Here is a 10,674-nt window from a genome sequence, read left to right on the forward strand (position 1 = left end):
TGGATTGACAGGAAGCAAGCACATTTCTGGCAGTCAAAGGCCAGGAAGTGCCTCACACCCAAACTGATGCGATGTTGCACAGGAAGCGGAGAAATCCCACCAGCCCACCCACTGTACCCGGCACAGGTGCGGTGTGACCTATTAAATCAATCAGTGAGTACCTTTTGTTTTTGAAAAAGTCAAAAGGCAACGTTTCCTGTGGGGATGAGGCACGCACATGATATCCTGTTTGTCCCTGGGCTGGGGGAAATGAAGTCAACAAATTAACAGTTTTTCTTTTTATGTGGGTGAGAGGCGAGAAGAGAAGATTAAAACTATTTTCTGTGCAATGTGAAAGGTAAATGCTTGAATTCTTCAGTATTCAAAAGTACATTTATCCTAAACTGTATAATTGTCACATTTTGGGGGACACACAAGGCACAATTGAGATCTTGTTTTAAAATAAATCAATACAAGACCGGCATGATGATTTGAGGTCTGATGCGTCTTCACTCTTTGTAGACATGCATGTATTTTTGGAAAGCGTGCACCTTCTGCATACAGTACACTTCTCAACTCGGGGGTGGTGGTAGCCTAGTGGGTAACACACTCGCCTGTGAACCAGAAGACCCAGGTTCAAATCCCACTTACTACCATTGTGTCCCTGAGCAAGACACTTAACCCTAAGTTGCTCCAGGGAGACTGTCCCCTGAAACTACTGATTGTAAGTCGCTCTGGATAAGGGCGTCTGATAAATGCGGTAAATGTAAATGTAACTCAACCCAATGTACACACCAATGTCTTCAAACATACACTTCATGTCTTTTGTCATTGCTGCCTCGGGCTGGCAACACACCTCACAATTCACAGCACTTGCCAGTGTGGGAATTGCTTTAATATCATTGTGTTACCATCAAAAATGCATTTGGATCACATTTGATTAAATTTTAATTAAGTTTAGAATATTTCCACCTTGCATTTATTATTCTCTGCCCTGGCACTGCAATCCAATGGATGACTGCAGGGCAGTTAAATAAATGATTCATCAATTGGCCATTTTCACTTTGAATTACAGAGAACATTTTGTGAAGGAAAGAGAAGTTGCTCTGAAATATGAATGCATTTAATGTTAAAAAAAGGAGCAGAGTGTGTTATAAATGAGTAGCTCATTGAAAATGTAATGGTAACATTACCAGTGTTAAAAGTGTTTTTTGTTCTGTTGCATCAAACCGTGATCATGTAAAATGTCCTGCAGTCTTCTGTTGAGAAGATCTTTCAATAGATTCAGGCGACTAGTTTCATGGTTTTAGTCAGGGTGAAATGGCCCAGTTACACTGAAACAGTACCTGATTTGCAACAGTGTTGGTGAAACATTCTGCTTCTGTTTAAATGAGCTGTAGTCAGAAGTACTGCATCAGAGAATATTTCTTCAGTTGTTTTTAAATCTGGGAGACAAGGATACTAATAAAATGTTGCTCTGCAGTTTTCTTTACTCTGATTCAAATCTGCACATAATGTCTATGGGTTCCCCAATGTACATGTTATGACTTGTTTACATTATGTTTTCGCACTGACATGGTAATGCGTGTATTTGACTTAATTGACGAGTATATTTTTCATACCAGTTTGGTGTAATTTGCTTTCCTCAGTGCATAACCAGTAGTCTTTATTTATCATGAAACCACTGTCAACAACAGTAAGAGAATAAGAGTAAGAGTAGATTTTAACTAAATTAGATTAGAAATGAACTAAACAACCAAACATGTATTTAATCTTTTATCACGGACAACCTGTTCCTGGTGATCAGTCCTACTTAGCGGAATGTTTGTTTTTTCCAGCATATTTCACATGAGGAAAAAAACATTTAACCTTAAAACGACAAGGTTCTGACATTTGGAGACTTTTTTCACAAATCTTTGATATCATAAGTAAAATGTATTTTGCTTGTCTGACATTTAGGTACTTGCCATTCATTGCAGAGACCAGATAAATAAAAAACTTTAAAGGATTTTTGCCATAGGTCAACACCCTTCTGGGGTCCTACTGATCAGAATACAATTGTAACAAAACATACATTTTGTTAGACAGAACTTTCCTAATCAAAGCTGATTTGAGATTTTTTAAATCCATGAATAATTTATTATTGACATATAATGATTGGAGTTAGAAGCATGATGGTCAATTATTTCAATTTAATAAAGCATGCAGTGCAATTTCTTTGGCTGAATATTGATGTTAATGCTAATTTAGGCCTAAAAACAGAAAAAAACTGTCTACAAGCAATCAATGGGGTGTACACCATAAAATGGCCGGTCATAACATTTTCATTTTCTTTATTTGTGAAGTCAGTGTGTATTTGCCTTCAAAAGCGTGTTTGCGTGTGTTTTTTCCCCCAAAATATCAAAAGTGCCATTTGCTGTTGAAAAATGAGGCCCGCTGTAATTTGTGATGGAAGAATTCTCAGAGCACCAGAGCAGTGGGGTGCCATGGCGGTGGGGTGGGGGAGCATGTTTAGACTGCTGGAATCTCTTGGGTTTTGCATGAAGTGCTGTCTGCTCTGTGTCCTTGCTTTTTACGGTGACAACACATTAGATAAGGGGCTCGCAATGTGCAAACTTCCTGCCTAAAATCCATGGGGTAGAGCTCTGCTCAGGAAACACACAGCTGCCCTCACATGCATAACCTTCCCTGGACAGGGTGATCCACATCTGTGAGCACTTTCACTTACAGAATTTTGGTTATGGGTCTGACATTACTTTCCATGCTTGCTTACCAATGTTTACAGGAAAGCGCATTTACTAAAAGTAAAAGAATTAGGACAAAGTCTACCACAAACAACAGGCTTTTGATAAGTACTGATTTTGTTAACTGACACTTCCAGGCAAAGTGACCACAACCTGTAGCAGAATGATGCTGCTACTAATAACACCCAATAACACTTATAATGCTGTTGAATGGTGAAATTTAAAGAGAAATCATAGTTGAATGCATATACCTTACAGAAAATGTAATTGTTGCATTCTGTGGTTTACTGTATTTTTAAATGGTCCAATCATCATCCTGTCGACAGGAAACTGCAAAATGCCTGGCTGGCCAGAAAAATGCATATGAACAGTAAAATTACTGTAGTTTTATCAACATCAGCACAGTCATTGTAAGCGTCTGTATTTATATGTACTGCAGAGTAAACAAGTCTCCCCATTTCACTACTTTGCCACATAATGTCGTGCGGCGAACACCTGCCATTATCATTATCAACGGGCAAAACAAGGAAAAGTAATGCTTAAAAGCCCGTTGATATATGTTTATTTGGGCATTGAAGGTTAAGGATGCCTGTTGGCCTGCTGACCTATAAAAACTGCATGTTCGTCCCTGCAGCAGACTTGAACATTTTCATCCCATTACTCTCACATGGTTCTATTAGCTCCCTTTTTTAGCCCAAGCAGCCACACAGTCGATCAAGCAGAACACTCACATTGTGAAAACTTGACCCTGGCACTGCTGTGAGGGAAGCCATGTTTCACGACAGAGGGGTACTGAAGTGCTCACATGTCATCGTGCTGTTTTTCTGATTACATCTGCAGGCCTACTGGATATCCTGCAACATTCGTTTGAGAAGTGCAAAAAGGAAGTTTTATTTCCAACCCTTTTCTACATGTCTCTGCCATGGAGGACACAGGATTTATGAACTATTGCTTCAATTAAAAGTACCTGTTGTGTGTTCTTGGTCCATCTCTTCTAGTTTTGCACAGGTCACTGTTGTGCAGTTGTACACTGCTCAAAAAAATAATGGGAACACAAAAATAAGACATCCTAGATCTAAATGAATGAAATACTATTATTAAATACTTTATTCTTACATAGTACATAATTACATAATTGTGCTAACAACAAAATCACAAAAAAATTATCAATGGAAATCAAATTTATCAACCCGTGGAGGTCTGGATTTGGAGTCACACTCAAAAGTAAAGTGAATAAACACACTATAGGCTGATTCAACTTTGATGTAATGTCTTTAAAAAGAAAAAAAATTAGGCTGAGTAGTGTATGTGGTCTCCATGTGTCTGTATGGCTACCCTACAATGCCTGGGCATGCCCTGAGGGATCTCCTCCCAGACTTGGACTAAAGCATCCAACAACTGCTGGACAGTCTGTGGTGCAAGTGGCATTGATGAATAGAGTGACATACTCCAGGCACATGACGTCTTGCATTGTCTTGCATTAGGAGGAACCCAGAGCCAACCACACAGCATATGGCCTCACAAGGGGTTTGAGGATCTCATCTTGTTACCTTATGGCAGTCAGGCTACCTCTGTCGAGCACATGGAGGGTTGTAATGCCAAACGTGCAGTATGGTGTTGGGCTGTAAGCACAAGCCCTACCTCATACCACCCTCTGTTTCTGGTTCTGACCGTTTGAGCAGACACATACACATTTGTGGCCTGAAGGGGGTCATTTTGCAGGGCTCTGGCAGTGCTCCTCCTGTTCCGCCCTCCTATGGCCTCCTCCACATCCCCCAATGTACTGGCCTGTCTCTTGGTAGCACATCCATGCTTGCTGACAAACACAGCAAATATAGGCAGTGGTTTCGTTGTGTGCACCATGTGCCTTGCTGTGTTTCACAATACACTTCACTTTTCTTGCCACAGCTCGCTTTGATGTGCCATCCTGGATGAGCTACACTACCTGAGCCACTTGTGTGGGTTGTAGACTCCATCTCATGCTACCACTAGAGCGAAAGCAGCACCCAAAACAGTGACCAAAACATCAGCCAGAAAGTATAGGAACTGAGAAGTGGTCTGTGGTCACCACCTGCAGAACCACTCCTTTATTGGAAATGTCTTGCTAATTGCCTATAATTTTCAACTCTTGTCCATTCCATTTGCACAACAGCAAGTGAAATTAATTGTCAGTGTTGCTTCCTAAATGGACAGTTTGATTTCGCAGAAGTGTGATTGACTTGGAGTTACATTGTGTTGTTTAAGTGTCCCCCTTTTTGAGTAGTGTACTTTACATACAGTCAGGAAAAATTATTTGAACCACTATAAGGTGGTAGTAGCCTAGTGGGTAAGACACTCGCCTGTGAACCAGAAGACCCGGGTTCAAATCCCACTTACTACCATTGTGTCCCTGAGCAAGACACTTAACCTTAAGTTGCTCCAGGGGGACTGTCCCTGTAAATACTGATTGTAAGTCGCTCTGGATAAGGGCGTCTGATAAATACTGTAAATGTAAAATGTAAATGTAATCCTTTAAGAAGCAGTTGAAAACCCACTTATTCAAAAAGTATTTTAGACAAATCTAACACTATTTTTGTCTTCGTCTAGCACTTAACAATATCTGAGCATGCTCTTTGCTGAAAAGTTAGGCCTTATCAGGGCTCTTAGTTTTTGTAAACTCAAAATCTATAGAAATCGAACGAGAATTGCTGGTGTCTTCCTCCTGTAAGTCGCTTTGGATAAAAGCGTCTGCAAAATAAAGTAAAGTAAAGTAAAGTAAAGGCAGAAATCTTGATGAGAGAAAGGGGATGAAATACTTATTTCATTCATGAAAATACAAATTAATTTATGACATTTTTGTTATTGTTCTGTCTCTCAGAAGAAATTGAAAGAAACCTATTGAAATGATAGAATGACTACTCTCTTTGGGGACATGGTAATTCTGTGATTTAATTGATTTCTTTGAACTGTTCTGGTTCTAGAGTTGAATGTACTACATACACCTTGAATTGCAAAATGTACACAGCATGCTGAAAATATACATGCTGCTGAAATATATACATACATTCACTTAAATAAAAACAGGCTCCACAATGTCTTTTAAATTCACAAGGCCGAAGCCTGTCAACTTCTTATTAATGACCATCTACACAATGGGCCTCATTTATCAAATGTGCATATGGCAGAAAAATGGGTGAACTGATGTCTTGGCACCTAGGTGGTGGAATGAACTTCCGCTCGAGGTCAGAACAGTACAGTCACTGAGTATTTACTAAAGGCAGCTTAAGACTCCTTAGAGAAAACTTAGACTAACTTGTCACTAACTAATGTAAGAATAGCTTTATCAGAATAAAATGATTTGTATTCACAGTTGGGGTCCTAGTGAACCAGAACTGATGACTTAAATGATGGTAACATGAAGCACGTTGTAAATGTAAATGTAATGTAGATGTGCTTGGGGGATCATGTTTAAAAAGACTTGAGGCTGTAATTGCTGCCAAAGGTGCATAAATACTGAGTACAAAGTACTGAGCAAAGGCTGTAAATACTTATGTACAGTCCCTGACTTATTGTTACTTATCTATCTATTTTGTAGAAAACCTGCTATTAACCTGGTGTTACAAATAGCTCATATGAAAAGCTAAAACCCTACGAAATGACATTTAATGCATTGAAATGAATTAGTTTCACTGAAAACAGATTTAAAATTTAATCAAGACAGAAAGGTAAAATTTTGGCAAGACAAAAGTTGTGTCGCCTATACAGAAATTGAACAAATTTACTGCAAATACAAAAATATGTCAGCAAATTAAGTAGTGGTGCTGTGAGATCGAAATTTAATATCTGGTTCCATGAGTTTGAAGGACTGCATCCATGCGGTTTGGCAAGGATTCATACAATTTATTGATGAAGACATCAGGAATAGCAAAGAAAGCAGTCTTGCATGCCTCCCAGTTTATCAATATTCTTTGGTCTTGTCTTCCATGCTTCCTCTTTCATCCAACCCAACACATGCTCAATGATGTTCATGTCAGGTGACTGGGCTGGCCAATCCTGGAGCATCTTGATCTTCTTCGCATTGAGAAACTTTGATGTGGAGATGGAAGTATGTGATGGAGCACCATCCTGCTGCAGAATTTGGCCTCTTTTATTGTTGGGAATATAAAAAGTAGCTAAGATTTCTTGGTATTTCAGACTATTGATGTTGCCTTCCACCCTGCAGATCTCTCGCACACCCCCATACTGGATGTAACCCCAGACCATGATTTTGCCGCCACCAAACTTCAGTTTTCTGGGTGAATCTCGGATTCATGCGGGCTCCAGTAGGTCTCCTGCAATATTTGTGGCCACTGTGGTGTAATTCAACAGAAGATTCATCTGAAAAATCCACCTTCTGACACTTTTCCAGCATCCATCCTTTTAGCAGGCTGAGGGCCTTGGCAAAAGCCACATGGTTTTTCAATTGTCTTTTGTTTAGTGCTGGCTTCTGGGCACTGAGACCATTTCGAGGCAGAATCTGACTAACTGTTCTGGTTGACACAGGGACTTCAGGTGACCAGGTCTCTGCTGCAGTGGAAAATGGGCTGGCCTTGGATTTTTGAGCCATCAAACGGTCCTCTCAAGCAGTTGTCTTGCGGGGTCTGCCTGACCTGAGCTTGTCAAAAAAGTCTCCAGTTCTTCAAATCTTTTTTTTAATCCTCTGTACTTGATGCTGAGACACATTGAAGGTGTCTGCCACATCAGCAGTGGATCTTGTCTTCAGCCTCTTGATAATCAACACATTAGTCTCAGGATGAATCTTAGGCATGTTTGCAGAGGTCTAGTTGCAGTTGATGTGAAGGTCTAGTGAAGGTCTGGGCTTCTTTTTATACACACCTGACACCTACTTGATCCATTATTAGTCACAGGTGAAGCTCATATGACAAGACAACAACACTTATGTCTTTGCAAAAACTGACTCAATGGGCTTTACCAAACCTTGAATATTAGAATACTGTTTGACAGTTTTGTTTTTCACTGAAACATTATTACAAAAGCTGTTGGGAATAAAATGAGTCAAAAAATCTAGATTAGAAATATATTTCAGCAACACTTGATCAATTTGTCACTTTGTACACAAGCGACAAGACTTTTGTCATGGACTGTAAATTTATTTAGTTCAACTAGGCTAAACACATTACTAGGTTAGTGTAAGCTGCATTATCAAAACTCAGCTGGAGTTTGGCGAGTTACATTCACTGTTGCAGTGATCTGCTTCTATATATATGATTTATCATCCCATTTAATTCTGCTTTTTAAGGTGCAAGACAGCATCATTTTATTCCTGAATAAATTAACATCTTCCTTCATTTTGTACTTTCAGTACACCTGTTTCATGAATCACTTGTGAAAACCCCAAAATATGCCCATATTGACAAATGAGGCCCAGTAAGTCTATGTGAACTTCTGAGCAGTACTGTGACAACACACAAGTCAACTGAAGTGAAGTGATTGTCATTGTGACACACAGCACACTATGCACATAACAGGAATTATACTTGTTTTTGCACCCTGTCTTGAGTTTAGTTTTAGTCTAGCCTTTGCGTCCAGCTGTCATTTTAGTCTTTATTAGTCTTAGTCACGTCCATACTCATTTTAGTCTAGTCAAGTTTCAGTTTTGACTTAAAACTTGACTTAGTCTAGTCAATTTGTAGTCTTATTTTAGTCAGAATTATCCATGAATATTTTAGTCTAGTTTCAGTCAAAAGTACTGAGTACAATGTCTTCAAGGAGTTAGGTGCTTTGATTTCTTCATTTGTGTGGAATAAATCTGTTCCGCTGATGAATATTTTCCTTGAAATGCCTAAACCATTTCAAACAGACAGTGACAATTCCATCCAGTAAAGATAATGCCAAAACTGACAGAACATAAATGAGTCTTGACCATAACATGTGCATAACATTGTCATAGTCTAGTGAATAACAATTGCCAATGAACCAAGTTGTAGCTTCAAATCAAGTATTGTGTCCCTGAGCTAGACACTCAAGCCTGGTATGGGTTTGCCAAATATCATGTATTACTATTGGGCAGCAAACATAAGTAAATTAATATACTGGATCTTTGCATGGCGTGATAATCCTGGCTCTGCTTGGGCAGACATGGAATTGCATGGTGATTCAGCGCTTTCTCCTATTTCCTTAATGAGCGCTCCTACACCTATGCAGCCGTACTCACGCCTCCTAAATCCTGTAGTAAAATACTCACTTAAGATTTGGCTCCAGTTTAGGAAACATTTTCGTATAAAGCAACTAAGGTTGAATAACCATCTTTTCTCACCATCTCAAATGGATGCAGCATTTCAAACCTGGCACAACAATGGCTTGATCTTTATCAAAGACCTCTGCACTGAAGGAATGCTTATGACATTCGAAACATTGCAAAAGAGTTACAATATTCCCAAATCTCAATTCTATAGATTCCTACAGATTAGAAGTTTTGTGAGCAAACACTTTAGATCTTTACATTCAACAGCTAAAAATTAAATTCTTGCTCTGGACCCCTTCATGAGAGGCAATATATCAAAATTATGTACTCTGATCCAGAACATTTATTCACCCTCATGGGAGAAAACTAAAGTGGCATGGAAACCTGTCCTGTCATCTTAATGTAATAGAACGATTGAACCTACACCATCTGTATTTTTGGGGCCTCCCCTCCAGATATAATTCTTATATATCTCAAGCCTAGGTGGTATCTTTCGCCTCATTAATGGCCAGAAGACTTATTCTTCTGTTGTCGAAATCAGACAAGCCCCCCTCTTTCAATGGTTGGATCAAGGAAATGCTCTCCATATTGCAGTTGGAAAAACTGCAATGCAGTCAAACTAAAAAAAAAAGTTTAAGGAGATATGATCACCATTTATTGATTATGTTAAATCATCCAGTTTAAGTCCAGCATAGGAATGTCATTTCTTAATGCATATACAAAGTACAATGCTGTAACACTGAGAGGAGACTGCTTCCCTTTCCTTATTTATGTATTTTTCTTCTCCTTGCTGTTTGACGGGTGGGGCTGAGGGTGGTGAGTGGATATTGGTCAACAGCTGTTATTTGTTTGTTGTTGAAAAATTGAAAATCACAAATAAATCATAAAAAGAAAATCACTGAGTACAGATAAAAACACCATTTTCTTTCAGTCAAACCCATTACATGATTTAAACAAGGTTATCTTATTATTACTTTATTTTTACCTTATACACTCAAGAATTCACGGAAGATGCTTTTGTTCCATGTTTTTTGACCACACATTATTGACCACTTCATTTGAAAGAATGTGCTTCCAAAGATTGCTTTGTCATTTTCTCAGAGCCATCCGTTCATCCATCAGAAGTATCTAATGAAATCTGGAAGCGACATCATCTGTGTGAACGGATGGGAGACACAGGAAACAGAATTGGCAATATAATAATTTGTATAAACAAGTGTCTCTTCTATTTTTTTTTTCAATGAAAACATTTTTGTATAGTTTATCTTGTAAACTATTTATAGTCTTGTTTTTATTTGTGAACAATATTACATTTATTTTGTTATAGTTATTGTCACATGACCAGCGTTTTTGTCTCGTCTTCCTCATGTTAAGAAGGTTTGTTGACGAAGATATTTTGTCATGAATTTAATTGACAAAAAGAGCACTACCTGGACTATGTGGGCATCCCAGGTGTAGAGCTTTGACTAGCATGATAAGATCTGCAAACTTGATGCTATAGTTTCCTTTGAGATTCTGCATTCTCAATAGTAAATATGGACAAAATGGTAGCATATTTCAGCAGGTACAATTTACTGTTTGCACATTAGGAAATTGCCCATCTGCAAATTGTCCTGTGCAATTTTACATAAAGACAAAGACAAATATGATAAACCAAGCTGGCTTTTTGTTCTTTGCAGGAAAAAAGGAACTAACAACTCAGCTGTTTTTGCCTGCTTCTGGTCATTC

This window comes from Denticeps clupeoides, chromosome 4 (assembly GCF_900700375.1).
Source record: "Denticeps clupeoides chromosome 4, fDenClu1.1, whole genome shotgun sequence".
In the NCBI taxonomy this organism is placed as follows: domain Eukaryota; kingdom Metazoa; phylum Chordata; class Actinopteri; order Clupeiformes; family Denticipitidae; genus Denticeps; species Denticeps clupeoides.